Source organism: Pristiophorus japonicus, chromosome 12, assembly GCF_044704955.1.
Source record: "Pristiophorus japonicus isolate sPriJap1 chromosome 12, sPriJap1.hap1, whole genome shotgun sequence".
In the NCBI taxonomy this organism is placed as follows: domain Eukaryota; kingdom Metazoa; phylum Chordata; class Chondrichthyes; family Pristiophoridae; genus Pristiophorus; species Pristiophorus japonicus.
In genome coordinates, this window is record NC_091988.1 from 166,292,425 (window position 1) to 166,314,464 (window position 22,040).

The following is a 22,040-nucleotide window of genomic DNA, read 5'->3' on the forward strand; positions in this document are numbered from 1 at the left end:
CCACCCTGGTGGCCCTATGGACTTAACCTAAAGAATCGTTGCTTCTCTCCCCTTTAAGTGAAGGGGAGGGCGTGGTGATGCACACACGTAATGACGTCATCACTCCGCTGCTGACTGACAACGGCGGAGACTCTGTCCCGCCTTCACTCCCGCCCCTCTAGAGTATTTACTGCCTCACTTCTGCCCCCATTATTAACCAACTTCTGGTCCGCTTCAAAAAAATGACAAAGAGCTGAATTTCGAGAAAGGGGCCACCTCATCCGACGCGGTGGAGAAATCACTTCAAAAGTGGAAGGTGCGACCCATTTCGGGCGGGGGTGAATTTCGACGCCAATATACTTTTAACGATTTTACTGAAATATCAAGTAACAATTCCAATGACTGAGAATTGATAAATGGCAAAATACTGCATTTTGGCTCTGTACTGCTACGTTTCATATTGTAACTACTGGTTTCAGATTGGTAGCTGTGGAGTGCAATGCACAGCTGGCAGACTGGAATTTTGGTTCCGACGATGCAATGCTGCAGATTGCACTGAGGAGCTTCGTGCAAGCTTGGATCGATGAACAGAGTTCTGCTGCCTCGCCCCCTCCCTTTCCCCCCCCCCCTCAACCCCACTACCCCCACCCCGCCCCACCCCACACCCCCATCCCAACTGCGCTCTACCCCCCCACCCCGCCCCCCTCCTCCCCCCCAACCACACTCTCCCCAACACCCCCCACCTCCCCTCCCCAACCCCACTCTCCCCAAGGCAATATTTTTTTAATGTTAGCATCCGCATTCAACTAGGATTAAATCATTTTGAAAGTTGAAAGCATTTTTAAGTGTAGCTTCGGCAGGGCTGCAGTTAGATCACAGCCAGCACAAACTGAAACACATGAGACAACTCTCCTGGAGAGGGTTTCACATCACACAGCTTCATTGCGCACAGGAGTCACATAAGCAAGTTACACTCGACTCAAGTTACACAGTCACTTTCTTGTTGATGTGAACCCAAAACAACTTCACATTGATTTGAAAATAATCGGCAAGAATGATAGAACTTCGCAGCACAGAAAATAGTCAATCAGCCCTTAACCCTGCACTGGATCTCAGTCTGTTATCCATTTCAGCACATTCCCTTGCCCTTTCTCCAAGCTTTGTTATACTTTTCTTTCTGATATAGTTATCCAGTTCCCTTTTAAAAATGATATTATTCAGTTAAAAAACAAAATCTAACCTTTCCCTTCGTTCTTTTGCTGGTCCTGTATCAGTCGTGGCTCTTAATACTTCACGGCTCCAAACTAAGTATTGCCAGCGCAGAGAGAAACTATGTCCATATTATTCTGAAAAATACGTGGTCGGCCTCAATCCAAAACCACAGTTAGCATCATCCATTTTGAAGGTAGTCAGACAACCACGGTTTTACATTGTTAAATAATTTTCTGTGTACAGAACTGCAAGCTGCAACCCACACACTGTAACTGTAGGCAAGCAGAATTCTTCTTGAAGCATTTCACTGCTTTAATGCCTTGCAGAACACCACAATGAATGCAGATGGTAATTCTGTCCAGTCACAGCCAGCTGTACCTCACTGGGATCCTAGCTTCTTAAATGATGTATTTGAAAGCCCAGTAAATGAATGGCTTTACACGAGTGCGCTATCATCTATAAATAAGATAAATGTGAGCAGATTTTGTACTACGTGCTTCAATATGGAATACTGTAATATGCACTGTATTTAAAATGCTATACTTATCCAACATCAAACATTTTTCATGAAACTATTAATCTCACTGAAATCCTCCAAATTCTTTAATTTCCTGCTTTAGTAATCATACTCGGAATAATCTGTGGAAAGGACATCATTTCTGGAAGAAGCATGACTAATGAAATGAAAATGCTTCATATTTTGCATCAGGAAATTCCTGGGAGAGATGCCAGGAACAGTAAGGACATCAGCTGGTGCTGCAGTCTATAGTGTTCATTTCATGCTTCATTCAGACATTGCTTCCAATAAATTATTTAGTTGAGAGCAATTTTAACAGAATTTGTGGCAGACAAGAGGGGGCTTCAGGCATGTTAGTATTCCTGCTTGACTTTGCCATCTTTTACAAGTTGGGGCATTTCTGACCGTATGAAACTCTAAAAGCAGAATGTAAGATTAGGAGCAAACAGGCATTACTATTTTTGAGGATATTGTTAGCAGTGCAGTCTCTTCATGGACGGATTGTGAAGTGAATCGGTTGTATGACTTGAAAAGAATGCATTATCACTCTCTTACACTTGCGCCATCACATTCTCTGCTTTCAATCTGACAACTTTATAATTATTCAGTTTGAATGACTAAGCTTTCATTAGGTCTGTACAATGTTCTGATTCAGCTTTGAATTTATTCACGTATTTGACACCATTTGTTGTCATTCCAACTGCAAATCCAAGGAAAACACCAGGTGGCATCCTGACTGCAGTTACAGAAAGTCAAGAGCCAGAAAATACCTTGGGTTGAAATTCTTCAAATCTATGTCACCATTTTCATTCAAGATGTACAAATTGAAAAAGCCCATTGCTGTACACATTTATACTTCATAAAAGCAGATATTAAATACTCGAACATTTATATGTATGCAACCCTGGGATTCTAGGTAAATGAGTGTCAGCTCGGCTATCATTTGCCCAGTTTTCTAATATTAGCTCCTTTCCAATGGTGCACATGCAACAGGATCAGCCGGCTCAGACGCAGGCCGTGGACGGCAGGATAATCTGGGAGAATGGGGTGGGGGGGTGGGGGGAGGCAATTGGGAGCGGGGGCGGTGGGGGGGGAAGCGAGCGGTGGTTGGCAGTAGCCCGCAGTTTTAATGTGGAGCTGGGAGAGGCATGCCTGCTCCTCCTTGCTCCACATTAAGGTAAATAAGTGGTAGCTTCCACGATCCCTTTAAGGACCGTTGGTTTGGCTGCTGAGCTGATAGAAATGGACCGCAGCATGGACGGCACATGCTGTGGTTATTTGAAGATCAATTTTGCAAAGGGCCTGAAACAGGCATTACTCTGCCGATTTGCACATACGGCATAACACCACTTTCAGACGTGCGCTCCGGACACCTACGGACGAGCCTGAACTAAATATGATAAGCTGCGCACTTTGAGCGCAGAATGCTGTTCTCCCTTAGCCGCCTGTAAAATGGGTGCAGCGTGATCCAATTTCTAGGACTCTATGTGATATAAACAAGGCAGTTCCACTGATCCCAGTCCTGACTTTATGTCTGTTTCTATGAACCAAACTGTTTGAATGCTGAGCTCATATTACACCACCAGGTCTCAGTGTAAATATACTGTAAGAGAATCAATTGAATACAGATTTTTGCAGGCAGTTTTCACTTACTGTTACAGCGCTCAAAGGTTAAATAAAGGTACCATTTACTGAGCATTCACTTCAAATACAGATCTTTGCTCTTGCTCTCCATGGGATAGTTTGTGCACGAGACATATTTGAGTATGGAGATGAAAGCTAGTTAGAAGTGGAGGGTTTGATTGTTAAAAAATATCTCCTTGTTTTGCTGACTGCATGAATTTTGCAAATTTATTTGCAGAAAAACTTTCAGAGATTTTCCAAGTTACCGTTTCCACAGATGACCTTTGCCTCTGATACAGGTAATACAATGAGTTAAAATTTGTCTGAAGAGACTCGCTGTCGGCAGTGATTCCCTCGTGTCATTTCCGACAATTAATTGTTCAGTGTTAACCATCTACTCAACAGATCATCTGTCTCAAACCACATTTATAGTCTTAAAGGGGGCGGGGGGGGTGGGGTGGGGTGGGGGAATGAATTTGTCCTGAAATTGTGCACTATACCAAATCAAATAAGAAAGTAATTTCTAACATAATTGTTACAATCAGAGCCAAATATGTAATGATTATATCATAATAATTAGGCACCAATCGAGAACATTTTAACACTGCTGAATCATAGAATCATAGAATAGTACAGCACAGGAGACCATTTGGCTCAACGAGTCAGTGTTAGCTCTTTCGAAGAGCCATCCAGTTAGTCTCACTCCCCCACTCTTTCCCCATATCCCTGGAATCTTTTCTCCTTCAAGTAGTTATCCAATTCCCTTTTGAAGAAACATGCGATACCACAGAAAAATAAAATAGAAGTAAAAAAAAATGCATCAACCTTTCAGTAATCTTGATGTGTTTATGGGAACGGAAACATCCTTTGATGTTATTCATGATTCATGTGTACACAATTTTATAAAGGCAGGAAAGCTAAACTGTTCCGTCCACCTGAGAAGGAAGACAAGTCCTCGCACCTTTAATATTGCACCACAGTCTCAGTACTGCACTGAAGTGTCAGCCTAGTTTTTTTTTATTCATTCATGGAATGTGGGCATCACTGCCAGGGCCAGCATTTATTGCCCATCCCTTATTGCCCTTGAGAAGGTAAGCTGCCTTCTTCAACCGCTGCAGTCCGTGAGGTGAAAATACTTCCACAGTGCTGTTAGGGAGGGTGTTCCAGGATTTTGGCCCAGTGACAATGAAGGAACGGTGAAATACTTCCAAGTCAGGATAGTGTGTGACTTGGAGGGGAACTTGTGGCATTCCCATGCTCCCCTTGTCCTTCTAGGTGGTAGGGATCGCTAGTTTGGGAGGTGCTGTCGAAGAAGCCTTGGCGAGTTGCTGCAGTGCATCTTGTAGATGAGACACTGCAGCCATGGTATGCCTGTGGTGGAGGGGTGAATGTTGAAGATGGTGGATGGGGTGTCGATCAAGTGACTGCTTTGTTCTGGATGGTGTCAAGTTTCTTCAGTGTTGTTGGAGCTGCACTCATCCAGGCAAGTGGAGAGTATTCCATCACACTCCTGATTTGTGCCTTGTAGATGGTGGAAAGGCTTTGGGGAGTCAGGAGCTGAGTTACTTGCTGCAAAATATCCAGCCTCTGACCTGCTCTTGTAGCCACAGTATTTATGTGGGTGGTCCAGTTAAGTTTCTGGTCAATGGTGATCCCCAGGATGTTGATGGTGGGGGATTCTGCGATGGTAATGCTGTTGATTGTCAAGGGGCAGTGGTTAGACTATCTCTTGTTGAAGATAGTCATTGCCTGGCATTTGTGTGGCACGAATGTTACTCATCACTTATCAGCCCAAGCCTGAATGCTGTCCCGGTCTTGTTACATGCGGGCACAGACTGCTTCATTTTCTGAGGAGTTGCAAATGGAACTGAACACTGTGCAATCATCAGCGAACATCCCCACTTCTGACCTTATGATGGAGGGAAGGTCATTGATGAAGCAGCTGAAGATGGTTGGGCCTCGGACACTGTCCTGAGGAATTCCTGCAGCGATGTCCTGGGGCTGAGATGATTGGCCTCCAACAACCTCAACCTCTTCCTTTGTGCTAGGTATGACTCAAGCCAGTGGAGAGTTTTCTCCCTGGTTCCCATTGTCTCTAGAGTGAGGCTTGAACCAACAACCTTCTGATAGAGGCAAGAGTGCTACCACTGAGCCAAGGCTGACACCTAATTACTGCCTTCAGATGCTTTGTTTTTGAAGTGTAACACAGAAATTTGACTGCGACGTCTGATGGAAAGGGAAATACACGCCAAAATATATTGGTCCTGAAATCCCGGTTTCTTCTTCTCGCAGGCGTTCAACTAAAAATAGGAGAAAAGCACTTATCTTTTGGTCAAATGCTCACCAGAGATCCCGGACTCGAGGCCTCCTCTTCTTGCACAATGGAACGTGTTCACGTTGGGACGACCGTAGGAGTCACGTGGGCCTGGATACCCAATCACGGTAAAGTAGTTTCTCATTCATCATAATAGGAGTTTCGAAAGTCCGAAACTCCTATTACTATGAATGAGAAACACCCACAGACACTACATACATTTTTTTTTAAACACCTCACATTATAGAAATGAAAGTTGATGGAAATGTTTTTGAAAAATAAATATTTGCCAATTTTTAAAAAAAAGTTTTAATTATGGTTTAATATAACATTTCCTGAGTGGGCAGGGTTTTTAACATAAATATGTATTTTTAAATGTTATTTTTGCAGGCTAGAGTTTCCTCTCAAACCGCCCATTTACCGGCCACTTAACGCCCAGCGGTAAATTCCACAGTCATTACTGCCAGGCTATATTCGATACTATCCGCCCATATATTACCGCCCAAATACCACCCAAAATGGAAGTTTCAGCATTTAAGATCTGTTTACCACTGAACCTTAATACCGCCCTGAAAAGGCAGGTCTTACTGGATCTTAAGTGGGCGGTATGGACACAGATCTGACAGGTTTGTTTGATATTACACAGATCTTTATAGTTTGATGTATTTTTAAATAGATTGTAGTATTTTCTAGTGTTAGGCAATAATATAAATAGTCTAATAAAGCCTTATTTACTCCTTTAGTCTCGCTCAGTCACTAGTCTCTCCTACCCCCAGTCTCTCCGCCCCCCCCCCCCCAGTCTCTCCTCCCCCTCCACAGTCTCTCCTCCCCAGTCTCTCCCCCCAGTCTCTTCCCCACCCCCACATTCTCTCCTCCCCTGCCACAGTCTCTCCTCCCTCCCCAATCTCTCTCACACCCCCAGTTTCTCTCACCACCCTCTCCCCAGTCTCTCCTCCCACCCCAGTCTCTCCTCCCACCCCACTTTCTCTCACTCCCAGTCTCTCCCACTTCCAGTTTCTCCTCCCCCCAGTCTCTCCCACTTCCAGTCTCTCCCACCCCCAGTCTCTCCTCCCCCCAGTCTCTCCCCCGCCACAGTCTCTCCTCCCCCTCCACAGTCTCTCTCACCCCCCCAGTTTCTCTCACCCCTGCCCAGTCTCTCCTCCCCCAGTCTCTCCTCCTCCTCCACCACCGTCTCTCCTCCCTCCCCAGTCTCTCTCACCCTCCCAGTCTCTCTCACCGCCCCCTCTCCTCCCCGCAGTCTCTCTCACCCCCAGTCTCTCTCCTCCCGAGTCTCTTCCCCCCGTCCAGTCTGCCTCACCCCCTAGAGTGATCTCCCCCCACCCCCCCCACAGCGAGCTCACTCTCTCTCCCCCACAGCGATCTCTCTCCCCCCCCCCCCACAGCGATCTCACTCTTACCCCCTCCCCGCCCCCCACAGCGATCTCTCTCCCCCCCCCCCCCCACAGCGATCTCACTCTTACCCCCTCCCCGCCCCCCACAGCGAACTCCAGCCGGCAGTCTCTGGCCTCTCGTCGGTGCCTCTCGGGGGGGGGGTGGGGGGTGGAGCTTCACAGCCGCGTGCGTGTGCACATTCGGTTCCCAAGTCGCTAGGTCTCCTCTGCCACACACTCTCCGCTGCACTTCACTCCCGAACCACTTCGTCGCTGCTGACATGGAGCAGCCGAAAACCACGGGAGCTTGCACCAGCAGCATTCCAGCGTTTGTAAAAGACGCAACTGCCGGAACACCGCTAAGGATTGAGCGGGGGCAATTTAAATGGAAAATCCAGCTCTGTATATTTTTGATATATTTTAAAACTCTTACGCTGGTAAAAGTAAGCGATGCGCCTGCTTTTACCAGGCGCAAGAGTTTTAAGGACATTTGCAGGGCAAGAGATGGGCAAATAGCCCAATCTCTGTCGTGGGAATGTCCTTCTCCCTGAGATGCATGTGATCTGTCAAGCCAGAAACTTGATAGATTGGAAAACGCCGATTTTCCGTGTATGCGCATTGTGAGCTGAAAACCGGCTTTTGCGATGCCTTCCCGGGTCTGTCCACACTCCGTACGGACCCGAGGAGGCCGGGATTTCAGGGGATTGTTTTTATTAGTACTAGTGAATGTCCCATGGTACATCTCATAATAAATCAAATGATTCACTGTTTTATAAGTGCACGCTTTTTTTAATATATAAAACAAATAGATTGACGTTCTAATTCTACACAGCATTTGCCTTGCAGGCTGGTGAGCGCTAAAGTGAAAGATTTAGCTCCAGTGTATTATTCTGCTGCTAAAATGTGGGTCTATAATCATTTGAGGTAACAAAGTCAAATTGATAAGTAAAAGATGGATGAGTTCATTAAAAGATCAATTGCTATTCATCATCATCATCATAGGTAGTCCCCCGTATCGAGGAATGATTTTCTTCCACGCCGAAAAGGGATGAGTTCACGGGTGTTTCAATGAAGGAGCTAATATTCCAGATCCCGAACTACATCTTGAAGGATGGAAGATGCCTATGCGTGGATTTGTTTAACGTGTGGTGGCCGTTGCACACCAGCCATCACACGGGCTTGACAGAGCTAGGTTTTGGTCCAGTGGCAAGGATTACCCAAGACGACCGGAGACCAGCTCTGCTGTATGGACCTAGTGCGCACACACTGTGATGTGTGGGCTGGCTCATGCTGCCCCTGGGCCCTCGCCTCTTCTAGGCCCTGAACTCACGCCTCTCCTGGGCCCCGATCACATCCCTCTACAAACTCTTGCTGCTCCTTCGCTCCGACCTCACCGTTCCTGCTGTACCTGCCCGCATTGCTATTCAGGATGGCGATGACAACCCTGGCTTTGTTTGAGCAGAGGCTAATTAAAAGCTTGTAAACATTGTGGCTCTGCTATTGTGTGTTCCCAGAGAATCTGTACATTTTAAATGATTGCCTTTGTTTCTTCATAGTTTTTTTCAATGCAATACATAAATTTGCATTAGTGTACAACATCTGAGGTGTGGCAGACAGGAAGTTCACGCCTATGTATTAAGTATTGTGGAGAGGTAGATGGTTAGATAAAGCTTCCTTTCCATTAAAACCCTTTTTTTTATATTCAATGACTTTTACTGCAAGGTCAATTGAAACAGCTTTCCACCAAATTTAGGGTTGAGTATGCACAGAATTTCCTGGAACATTTTGGAATACCTACAGCATAAGAGTCGAATTATGCCATTTTCTTTCTAATTTTGAGTGTGACTGATTTTGAATGTAGCTGGATTTATGCAAAAACATCAGTCAGTGCATGCAAATTTCCTTGATTGTTTGCGCCGCTTCTGAGATATGTCTAGCAAAACCTGTTCTGCCCATTTACATCATCTAGGCAGGAAGGCTTGCAAATTGTGCTTCAAGAGTGATGCTTGCTTTGGGGATTTTCAACAACTGAAGTGGGGAGAGATCCAAAGGAGAAAAAATAAACTCAAAGGTTGTAAGAACATAAGAAATAGGAGCAGGAGTAGGCCATACAGCCCCTCGAGCCTGCTCTGCTATTCAATATCAGGGCTGATCATCGACCTAAACTTCACTTTATCACCCGATCTCCATATCCCTTGATTCCCCTAGACTCCAAAAATCTATCTATCAGCCTTGATTTTATTCAGAGACTCACCATACACAGCCCTCTGGGGCAGAGAATTCCAAAGATTCACAACCCTCCAAGTGAGGAAATTCCTCCTCATCTTGATCTTAAATGGCCAACCACATCCTGAAACTGTGTCCCCTAGTTCTAGACACTCCAACCAGGGGAAACAACCTCTCAGCATCTACCCTGTCAATCCCCTTCAGAACCTTGTATGTTTCAATGAGATCACCTCTCGTTCTTCTAAACTCCAGACAGTATAGGCACATTGTACACAATCTCTCATCATAAGTCAGCTCCCTCATCCCAGGGATCAATTTAGTGAACCTTCATTGCACTGCCTGCAGGGCAAGAATATCCTTCCTTAGATAAGGAGACCAAAACTGTGCACAGTACTCCAGGCGTGGTCTCACCAAAGCCCTATACAATTGTAGCAAAATGTACGCCAACACACCTCATTTAGAATTGAACTGAAAAATAATGGCCTGGATTTTGCAGTTGTAATGACAGCTAAACTGTCTGCATTTGTTGTCATTACTCTGTGAAACTGACAGCAACTTCTAGTGACCATACACGAGCAGCTTTCTTCAAGGTCAGCGGCGAGCGTCATCACTTTATCGCTGACTGCAAAATCGGAACAATGGCTCCTGTTCATAAATTTAATTATTAAATATCTGACAAAGGTTTAATTAATTTGCCATTACACTTTTAAAACATTTCAAAAACTTTATTACCAGCAAAATCTTTGGGCTGCAATCCCCAAAGCAGTTACACTGGGATTTCACCTGCCACGGAGCCACAACAGACTCTGCCAAAGGTCACAGGGGCAGAGGTGGGGCATGCAGGAATGAGCTTTTTGTGCTTAGGAGACACAACTCCATCAACAGAGGGGTGGGAGCATCTCATTGAAGAGCCCTGAAACACTGACGGTAGCTGATCAGTCCAGGGTGGGTGATGTCAGGCCCCTCACGGAAGAACAAAAGAGACCGTTTCAACCTCCCCAACAGTTTGTGGGCTGGACCCCCAGCTGGGCTTCACTTCCATCAATCATACCTGCACTGACTGTACGCTGGGCCCTAACTGAGGGTCAGAGTGCAGGAACTCTAACTTAGAGAGTCACCATCTTACTCCTTTGGCATCACTGGACTTGTAAGTTTGGGAGAAGATTCCGAGTCTTACAAGGTGCAGCGAGATATTCTAGTGAAGGCGGGCACCTGGTGTATCTGGGACATGGCCAAAATCTGGGGCCTTCCACTAAACTCTCACAGCAGTATTAGCTGAAATGTGTCAGTAGAAACAAGCAATTCTGAGTCCTCTGCCTTTAATGGTGACCGACTCAAATTAATTAGAACAGAATCCGAATGGACAGGGTTCCTGTTTTCTTTAATAATTATTTTTGTGCTTTCCATCCTCAGTTATTTCTTTGCCGTGAACTTTCAGCAAGAGAGGTGAATAAACAGAAGGATACCTGTACAAGTACAACTCATGCATTATCCACCATACTACCTTAGTCAAACCTTAGTCAAAGTTTTCAGAACACCTCAAGACAACTGCAAAATTGAGAATTTACAATAGCTACACTCCACATTGTTTATGATGGTTTGCTATCATTGTTTTGCTTTTTACTGAAGATTTCGGTTGCTGTTCATGTCCAGAAATACCATCTGTTGTTGACTAATTATACGTAAAGAGAATCTTTAAAGAGCAAGTAAAAACCTAATTCAAAGCATAGTGCTTTGCAATTTTCAAAACAAGGGGAAATTCCAGCTTCCTACGTACAACTTGAGACATAGGGCAGGATTATGACTCATCAAGATTTCAGTATTCCAATGTTAAATAGTTTAGGGAAATGAAAGGTGGGGTGAGCTGTTGCAATTTTGTAGGAATACATTGCAACAGTTTGAAAAATGTCACTTCTTAGAAAGAAAAAACAAGACTAAGAATGTTTCCATTATTGGATTTCATTACTGGATTTTATTTATGGACATCATTGCTGTATGCCATTATTGGACGCCAGTAAAAACAATGACTACACTCCAAAAGTAATTCATTGAGACTGTAAAGCACTTTGAGATGTCCGGCGGTCGTGAAAAGCACTATATAAATGTAAGTCTCTCTTTCTTTGGCATTATTATTGCATGGTGGCCACCATTTTTGGACACCATTACTGGACACTATTAATGAATGTCGTTACTGGGTTCAGTTATTGGATACCATTACTGATGTATTATAAAGCAATGTTACTGGATTCCTTTACGGATGACATTGCTGAACACCGTTATTAGACTGCATAACAGGACTATTATTAGTGCATCAGTAAATGCCACTATTGGACATTATTACAGGGAAGGGATATTAGAGTAGACAGCTCTAGAGAGGTAAAACTGGCACACCTATAATAGGTCAAGTCACTTCCTTCTATACTGTAATACTACAATTCCATTCTATATGCCATTTTTGGATGCCATTATTGGAGACTATTACCCAACACCGCCTCAGTCTATGCCCGCATGCAGCAAGACCTGAACAACATTCAGGCTTGGGTTGATAACTGGCAAGTAATATTCACGCCACGCAATGACTATCTCCAATAAGAGAAATTCTGACCACCTCGCCTTGACATTCAATGGCATTACCATCGTCGAATCCCCCACTATCAACATACTGGGGATCACTATTGACCAGAAACTTAACTGGACCAGCCACATAAATGCTGTGACTACAAGAGCAGGTCAGAGGCTGGGGGGTAAAAATTCACCTCCACCCGAAACAGGGCGCACCTTCTGTTTCATAAAGTTTTTCTCTGCTGCATGGGCTCCTGATGAAGGGAAATTTGCAAAATGGCAGCCCCTCCATGGAGTCAGTGGCCATTCTGCACCACCCTGTGGCCGTCACTTTCAGGAGGCCAGAGGCCTTAGCAGGAGGGGCAATTTCAGCCACTGGGTATTGTGCGGCGAGTGACTCACCTTCTGACTCCCCAAAGCCTTTCCACCATCTACAAGGCACAAGTCAGGAGTGTGATGGAATACTCTCCACTTGCCTGGATGAGTACAGCTCCAACAACACTTAAGAAGCTTGACACCATCCAGAACAAAGCAGCCTGCTTGATTGGCACTCCCTCCACCACATTAAACATTCATTCCCTCCACCACTGGCGCACGGTGTCTGCAGTGTGTACACTCTACAAGATGCATTGCAGCAACTTACCAAGGCTTCTTCAAGGCACCTCCTAAACCCGTGACCTCTATCACCTAGAAGGACAAGGGCAGCAGGCGCACGGGAACACCACCACCTCTAAGTTTCCCTCCAAGTCACACACCACCCTGACTTGGAAATATTGTCGCTGGGTCAAAATCCTGGAACTCCCTCCCTAACAGCACTGTGGGAGTACCTTCACCACACAGACTGCAGTGGTTCAAGAAGGCGGCTCACCACCCCCTTCTCAAGGGCAATTAGGGGATGGGCAATTAATGCTGGCCTTGCCAGCGACGCCCACATCCTATGAATGATTACAAAAAAACACTATTATTGAACAGCATTTTTGGATTCCATTATGGTAAACAATAGCAGACTGGTACATGCACCACTACCAGCAGCTCAAAAAAAATCAATTTTGGTAAATATGAATTTGTAGAATGTTAAAGCACAGAAACACTCAAGTGGGGGCTGTTTTTTCTCCATATTTATTAGCATCTAGTATAATTCCTCTCCCCTGCTTGCTCTCTGTACCCTTGTAATAATTCCAATTTTCAAGCAGCTGCCTAATTCTGTTTTACCTGAATTAATGGACTTTGCTTCAACAATGATTCATGGCAGAGAATTCCAAATTATGTGTAAAGATTTTTTTCTAATTTATCCTTTAATTCTTTTGTAATTATTTCATATTGACATCCTCTTATTAACATCTTGCATATCAGTGGAAGCAATCCACCACTATTTATGTTATTGAAATACATCACAACCGTTTAAAACCTTCAGGTCACCCTTAATCTTAATTTTGTGGCGTGCAGAAAACTACTGTCAACAAATCTTGTTTGACATGCATTAGAATGAAAATGCAACATTGGCATGATAGTTCAAAATAGTCACTTGAAATGTTTCTGACAAAATCACAATACTATCCAGTATCCAAATCTGTCAATAATATGTGCAACATGTTTTACTAGCTGTCATTCCAACCACTGGGAATGGCTGCACCATGGAAACATGCTACACCTTTCATCAACCAAACACTAAGCAATCCGCCTGCCCTGCCCTGCCCTGCCCTGCCCACCGAGCCCTGCCCTACAGGCTGAGCAAGTATATGTGAAGGTAAGATGAGAAGAAGAGGGAAAATGTCCTCAGTTAAAAAAAAATCTTATTTTTGCACAATGAAAATTAATTTTCCTTGAAACTTAACCAACAAGATCAATCCATTACAAAATGCATTTGTTCAGCAAAAGCATCTAAGATGCAAGTCAGTGGTTATAAACAAAAAGCAATACTGCCTTGTGTCACAGAAGAGTCCACCACATCAGTACTTGTACACGATTTGGCACAGTGTTCTGGCGGTGCACCCAAGCTTGAGGGATTTCCTGTCAACTGACTTTTGAAAATGTATTTTAACAAAGCACAAAGTAATAGCCTGCTAACTCCAGCTGTCTAGCCAAAATTTTGAATAGTAGACTAAATCCTTGAGCCGCCTACCAGTCTATCAGATAACTGCTAACAAGTGTTGTACCTCAGTAGACTCAGGGTACATATCACAAAGAATGTGTTGTGTTTGTTTTCAACATATTTCAAGATGCTGTAAAATGTCAAAGTAAGTAAGGGAATTGAATTGTTATGCATTTTTTTGTAGTTTATTAGTGTTATGCATTTTGTTCAGCTGACTAGCTTTTGGTTTAATATAGAAAATTAACATTATACAATTGAAGCCCAACATTTAAATGTTGAATGCTCAAAAGTAAAGAATGTTTGAAACTGTATTCCGGCAATATTAATTTGGAAACTCTCAAGAGTTTTAACTTTTGAAGGCAGCCAGATTGTGAGATCCTTTGAAAGAAGCTGGTAATGTAGAGTTAGGTATCCCTTTCACCTATTGTGAAATCTAACTGACAATGTAGATCAACACATCATCAGTGTAAAATTCCAATTCAGTTTCCCTAGATATAAATGCATTGTATAGGACTACTTAAAATAAAGTTAGAAAACCTGTGGAGAGAGAAACAGAGTTAATGTTTCAGGTCGATGACCTTTCATCAGAACTGCTGAATATTTCCAGCATTTTCTGTTTTTAATTTCAGATTTCCACCATCAACAATATTTTGCTTTTGTATTAGAACTAAATCATTGGGAGATGAAATTTGTTACCGCCTCCAATACCAGCCGCGAGGCAGGAGTTCCTGTGCCAGGCGTGGAAGTCCTGACAGCGACCTATATTTGGCTTACTGCCCCCGAGAGTAAATGGGGTGCAAAATATCGCGCTCCACTTGCTCAGTGGGGCGGAAGCAGAGCAGAAAGCCTCTGTGAAGTTCGCAGCGCTATGCACTGGGGAGCGTTGCGAACTTCATAGAGCATAGACAGGGCCCTCCTCTTCATTAAAGGGGAGGGTCAAGCTGCCGACTATACGGGTGGGAAATGGGGCCCACCCTGGACCACCAGGGAGCGGGATGCCATGGCAGCAGCCAGGCACACAAGCAAAGTGCCGGGCTGCAAGATCGTGGCACGAACCCCGCCATGCAAAGTGAAGAAGGCCGCGACCGGTAAGTTGAACATTTTTTTTGTACTTTCCCCAACTCCCCTTTAATTATCACCCCACGAGCAGCCTACAGCCCGGAGCATGCCCCGTGACGCTGTTGCGGGCATCGGCCATGGATTCAGGGGCACTACTGAATTTTCGCTCCGGGGCGAAAATGGGATGCTGCGCACTGTGATGACATTGTCACCACTAGCAAAGTGGAGCGCTATCAGTAGGAGCGGGGCACCACCTGTAGGAGTGGGTCGCTATCGGTTACTGCCACCGCTAAACTCCCGCGGAATTTCGCGAGAGTCGGTAGCGGCATTGCGCCCTGGCGAAAAGTCTTTTGCGCCCCGAATTTCTCTCGCATTGAGTTTGGGTTTTGCCACAAACTCTGTACCTTGCCACTGATTCCATAGTTCAGAAAGTATTCACATGGAGACCATTACTGGCCCGTACAGTAAAACGATGAGAATCCAATGTCCTCTATGATGTATACCATAGATTACAGCAAAGAAACGGGCCATTCGCCCCACTAAGTCAGTGCCAGTGTTTTTTTCCACGAGTCACCTAATCTAATCGCACTCTCCTGTTAACTCCCCATATACTTCTTTTCTTTTTTAACACAGCGAGTCGTTGTGATCTGGAATGCACTATCTGAAAGGATGGTGGAAAGAGATTCAATAGTTACTTTCAAAAGGGAATTGGATAAATACTTGAAGGAATAAAAACAACTTCAGGGTATGGGGAAAGAGAAGGGGTGTGGAACATAAGAACATAAGAAATAGGAGCAAGAGTAAGCCACCTGGCCCCTCGAGCCTGCTCCGCCATTTAATAAGATCATGGCTGATCTGACCATGGACTCAGCCCCACTTCCCTGCCCGCTTCCCATAACCCTTTATTCCCTTATCACTCAAAAATCTGTCCATCTCCACCTTAACTATATTCAATGACCCAGCCTCCACAGCTCTCTGGGGCAGAGAATACCGTAGATATATAACCCTCTGAGAGAAGAAATTCCTCCTCATCTCAGTTTTAAATGGGCGACCCTTTATTCTATGTCCCCTAGTTTTAGTTTCCCCTATGAGTGGAAATATCTTCTCTGCATCCACCTTGTTGAGCCCCCTCATTATCTTATATATTTCGATATGATCACCTCTCATTCTTCATATCTCCAATGTGTATAGGCCCAATCTACTCAACCTATTTTTATAAGTCAACCCCCTCATCTCCGGAATCAACCTAGTGAACCTTCTCTGAACAGTGTCCAATGCAAGTATATCCTTCCTTAAATACGGAGACCAAAACTGTACGCAGTATTCTAGGTGTGGCCTCACCAATACCCTGTACAGTTGTAGCAGGACTTCTCTGCTTTTATACTCGTTGCAATAAAGGCCAACATTCCATTTGCCTTCCTGATTACTTGCTGTACCTGCATACTAACTTTTTGTGTTTCATGCACAAGGACCCCCAGGTCCCTCTGTACTGCAGCACTTTGCAATTTTTCTCCATTTAAATTATAATTTGCTTTTTTATTTTTTCTGCCAAAGTGGATAACATTATATTCCATCTGCCAATTTTTTGCCCACTCACTTAGCCTGTCTATATCCCTTTGCAGATTTTGTGTGTCCTCCTCACAACTTGCTTTGCCATCCATCTTTGAATCATCAGCAAATTATACTCGGTCCCTTCATCCAAATCATTACTATAGACTGTAAATAGCTGAGGACCCAGCACCGATCCCTGTGGCACCCCACTAGTCACTGTTTGCCAACTGGAAAATTACCCATTTATCCCAACTCTCTGTTTTCTGTTAGTTAGCTAATCCTCTATCCATGCTAATATATTACCTCCAACCCCGTGAACTTTTATCTTGTGCAGTAACCTTTTATATGGCACCTTATCGGATGCCTTCTGGAAATCCAAATACACCACATCCACAAGTTCCCCTTTATCCACCCTGCTCGTTACATCCTCAAAGAACTCCAGCAAAATTGTCAAACATGATTTCCCTTTCATAAAACCATGCTGACTCTGCTTGATTGAATGATGTTTTTCCAAATGTCTCGCTACTACTTCCTTAATAATGGACTCCAGCATTTTCCCAACGACAGATGTTAGGCTAACTGGTCTATAGTTTCCTGCTTTTTTGTTTTCCTCCTTTTTAAAATAGGGGCATTACATTTGCGATTTTCCAATCCGCTGGGACCGCCCCAGAATCCAGGGAATTTTGGTAGATTACAACCAATGCATCCACTAACTCTGCAGCCACCTCGCTCAAGTCCCTAGGATGTAAGCCATCAGGTCCAGGGGACTTCTCCGCCTTTAGGCCCATTATTTTACCGAGTACTACTTCTAGTGATTGTATTAAGTTCCTCCCTCCCTATAGCCCTTTGATTATCCATTATTGGGATGTTTTTAGTGCCTTTTACCGCGAAGACCGATACAATATATTTGTTCAAAGTCTCTGTTCTCCATTATTAATTCCCAATCTCATTCCCTAGGGGACCAACATTTACTTTAGCCACTCTTTTCCTTTTTATATATCTGTAGAAACTCTTACTATCTGTTTTTATATTTTGTGCCAGTTTACTTTCATAATCTATCTTCCCTCTCTCTCATTTTTTTAGTCGTTCTTTGCTGGCTTTTAAAAGTTTCCCAATCCTCTAGTCTCCCACTGGTCTTGGCCACATTGTATGCCCTTGTTTTCAATTTGATACCATCCCTTGTTTCCTTAGTTAACCACAGATTGTTATTCCTTCTCTTATCGCCGTTCCTTCTCATTGGGATATATTGGATGGAACTAATTGGATGGCTCTACCAAAGAACTGGCACAATCCCCTGGACCCGATGGCTTACATCCTAGGATTTCGAAAGAGGTGGCTATAGAGATGGAGAATGCAATGGTTGTCATCTTCCAAAATTCCGTAGATTCTAGAAAGGTTTCCACAGATTGGAAGGTAGTTAATGTAATCTTGCTATTTAAGAAATGAGGAAGAGTGAAAATGCGGAACTACATGCCAGTTAGCATGACATCAGTAGTAGGGAAAATGCTAGAATCTATTATTAAGGATGTGGTAACAGGGCAATTCGAAAATCATGGGGGGAAAATTGCGATCGGAGTCTTCCTTCGTACGAACGCCTCCGACCCGAAAAAATCTGAGAAAGTACCTGATGGTCCCGGAGGAATGTAGGATCCCAGTCAGAGGCCTAGATTTTCTGTGTAGCGCACAGGGAGATGACTTTGAGGTATGTACATACAAGCTGGAGTCACGTGGGCCTGGACCACCAATCACTATGCTGTATTCTCACTGATAAAAATGGGAGCTCTGTTTTTACGGACTCCCATTACTCTCAATGAGAAAAACTCCCAAAACACAAAACACAGCATAATAAATAAATAAAATGCCTTACATATTTAAAATTAATTGAAATTAAATGTAATTAAATGTTTTAGAAAAAAAATTTTGGGGAATTTGTTTTTGTGTGTTTTAATAGTGTTAAAAATAGACTTACCTTAATGGACAGGGTTTTTAATATAAAAATGAGCATTTAAATTAAATTTTTACATGTTTTAAAACTCTTATGCTGGTAAAAGTAAGCTATGCACCTGCTTTTACCAGGCGTCAAAGTTTAAAGGATATTCGCTAGGCATGAATTGAGCAATTAGCCCAATCTCTCCCGCGCGGATGTCCTTCTCCCGGGGATGCGGAGGATCTGTCAAGAGAAATCTTGACAGATCGGAAAAGCCAGTTTTCGACGCATGCACATCACGCCCCGAAAACCGGCTTTTGAGAGGCCTCGCGGGTCCATGCGCACTTCTTACGGACCAGGCAAGGCCAGAATTTTCGGCCCAATTATAGGATTGGCCAGAGTCAACACGGATTTATGAAAGGGAAATCATGTTTGACAAAATCTGTGTTTTGAGTATTTTTAGGTTGTAACTAGCAGAATAGATAAGGTGTGTTTGAATTTTCAGAAGGCATTCGATAAGGTGCCACACAAGAGGTTATTGAACAAAATTAGGGATCATGGGATTGAGGGTAATATACCAGCATGGATTGAGGATTGGTTAACGGACAGAAAACAGAGAGTAAGAATAAACGGGTCATTTTCGAGTTGGCAAACTGTAAATAATGGGGTACCGTAAGGATCAGTGCTTGGACCTCAACTATTCACAATTTACATCAATGATTTGGATGAGGGTCCAAATGTAATATACCCGAGTCTGCTGATGATACTAAGCTAGGTGGGAATGTAAGTTGTGTGGAGGATGGAAAGAGACTTCAAGAGGATATAGACAGGCTAAGTGAGTGGGCAAGAACATGGCAAATGGAATATAATGTGGAGAAATGTGAGGTTATCCACTTTGGTAGGAAAAATAGAAAAGAAGAGTATTTTTTAAATGTTGAGATAGTGGGAAATGTTGGTGTTCAGAGGGACCTGGATGTTCTTGGACACGAATCACTGAAAGTTAACATGCAGGTACAGCAAGCAATTAAGAAAACAAATGGTATGTTGGCCTTTTTTATAAGAGGATTTGAGTGTAAGAGTAAAGATGTCTTACTGCAATTATATAGGGCCCTGGTGAGACCAAACCTGGAGTATTGTGTAGTTTTTGGGGCTGAAATTTACCGTCCTCAAAGGGACGGCCACCGCGGGGTTTGGGTGGCCGATCGAAAAAATCGATCGGCTGCCGCATTCTGGTGCTTTTCCCTCCCCGAGCCATATTCAGCTTGGGGGGAATTTGAGCGGTGCGTCGGAAACAGCGTGGTGAAGCCGCAGTAAAGGAAGGTTTCCCGCGGTGAGATAATCAGCAGGCGGGCCACTGGAAAACAGCCATCACAGCGATTTTCACCTTCTAAAACAGGCAGTGTCCTCGTGAGGTATTCGAGTCGGTGCTCGAATGCGACACTGCTGGAGTTTTGCTGCGATCGATTTGGTAGGGAAACAGTTTTATTAATTTTAGTGCTTTTATGTCATAATCCATCATCCGCAGTATTTAGCTTTTCATATAGTTTTATTAATTGTTTTGGCTCCATTAAACCTTCTGAGTGCTGCTCAGAGGTTTGCACATACCCCTGTACTTTTGTAAATTTTCAGGTCTGAAACTTTAGTGAATGCCTGTGACCTACTTGGCAGGGTTCACCCTGAGGATGGGAGGAGTGTTGGGAGGGCAAAACTTGGTACACCTGGTCAGAAGCAGGGTGGCACGCAGGTGAACATGTCACCGTCAGCAACGTGCAGAGAGGCAGTGGGCATGATTTGTTCATTCTGCACCAGACCAGTGTGCCCAACATCTTCACCGGCCTGAATCAGGATTGTGGTTGACTGCTTGGGGACAAGGGATATCCCCTGTCCACTTGGCTGCTCACTCCACTGCGGAACCCCAGGACAGCGCCAGAGAATGCATACAATGATGCTCATTGTGCCACCAGGTGCATCATCGAACAGTACGCAGCATCCTTAAGCAGAGCTTCTGGTGCCTGGACCTCTCTGGTGGCACCTTGCAGTACTCTCCTCAACGGGTCGCCATAATTGGTGTCATCTGCTGCATGCTGCACAACCTGGCCATCATGAGGGGAGAGCCGCTGGAGGTCGATCCAGCAGTACCATCTGGGAGAGTGCGTCCTCACATATATGGAGGTGCCTGACACCTCCCCTGCAATCTCCCTACATGCATTATGTACTGGCGGTCTGCCAGGTTTCCCCACATCAGGAAACAGTATTCTTCTACTGTCCTCCACACCGTCCATCAGTGTCTCCAGCTCCATACCAGTGAACCTATTGGCTCTCCTTGCACCTCTTACACCAGCCATCCTTCCAACCTCCTTCCCCCCTCAGGGCCTTGCTGCTTTAAAAAGGCCAGGGAGCAGCTGGCTCATTAGAAACCCTTACTTGCACACTGAATGTCTCAGTTGTCATAGCATTCAAATTAAGAAAACCACACCGTTGAAAAATCCACTTTCGAAGGTTTCATTAGCGCTGGAACCCATTTTTCCATTTTTGGAGCTGAATATGGGGTGGCCCAGCCACAACAAACTTGCGGCACTAATGGCCTCAAAAAGGTGGAGGGGAGCACCAGCTTTCCAGTGGTACTGAATTTCGGGCCCTTGGTCTCCTTATCTAAGGAAGGATATAGAGGGAGTGCAACGAAGGTTCATCAGACGTATCCCTGAATAGGGGGAATTGTCCTATAAGGATTGAGTAGAGTGGGCCTATATTCTCTAGGATTTAGAAGAATGAGAGGTGATCTCATTGAAACTTACAAAATTCTTACAGGGCTTGATGGGGTAGATGCAGAGAGGATGTTTCCCCTGGCTGGGGAGTCGAGAACCAGGGATCAGTTTCAGAATAAGGGGTTGGCCATTTAGGACTGAGATGTGGTGAATCTTTGGAATTTTCGATCCTAGAGGGCTGTGGATGCTCAGTCATTGAGTATATTCAAGTCAGCGATCGATAGAATACTAAGGGAATCAAGGGATATGGGGATAGTGCAGGAAAGTGGAGTTGAGATAGAAGATCACCCATGATATCATTGAATGGCTGAGCAAGCTCGAGGGGCCAAATGGCCTACTCTTGCTCCTAATTCTTTTGTTCTTAGGCACAATGGGCCGAATGGCCTACTTCTGTTCTGTATAATTCTATGATTTCTCTTTTTCAAGCAACTATCCAATTCCCTTTCAAAAGAATCTGTAAACTCTGCTTCAATATTATCCTAAGTTCTCTGAATTTATTTTGTCATTATCTCAAGTTGTGCCCTCATATTACTATCTCTGACCAATGGAAACAATTTGTCACTATGACGTTATAAAATTGTACCACTATAGCTTTTTACTGTACTAACAAAGTTGAATAGTCAGTACTTGACTCAGTATCAGTGAATAAATGATCCTGTGGTACAGTCACTGTGCAGAGGCAGCCTTATGGCAAGCTATTCACTATTTAGAGGGTTAAACATGACCAGCACCTTATAGTTTAGAACAGAGTTCAGGATATCATTAGATACGAGCTCTGTGTCAGCTCACAGCACTTGCCTGGGTGTTTCTTTTGTTTTATTT

General features: G+C 44.2%; 1 protein-coding gene across 5 annotated transcripts in view; it reads right to left on the reverse strand.

Annotated features, from left to right (window-relative positions):
• Window positions 1–22,040, reverse strand: part of LOC139277536 (extracellular sulfatase Sulf-2-like) — a 383,019-nt gene that overhangs the window by 212,113 nt on the left and 148,866 nt on the right. Inside the window, exon 1 of one of the 5 annotated variants that reach the window (XM_070896111.1) lies at window positions 1,220–1,249. The exons of the other annotated variants lie outside the window; for them this stretch is intronic. The gene's annotated coding sequence lies outside the window, so the exon portion shown is untranslated. Of the gene's footprint in view, window positions 1–1,219; window positions 1,250–22,040 lie in introns of those variants that run through there. 5 annotated transcript variants of the gene reach the window in all.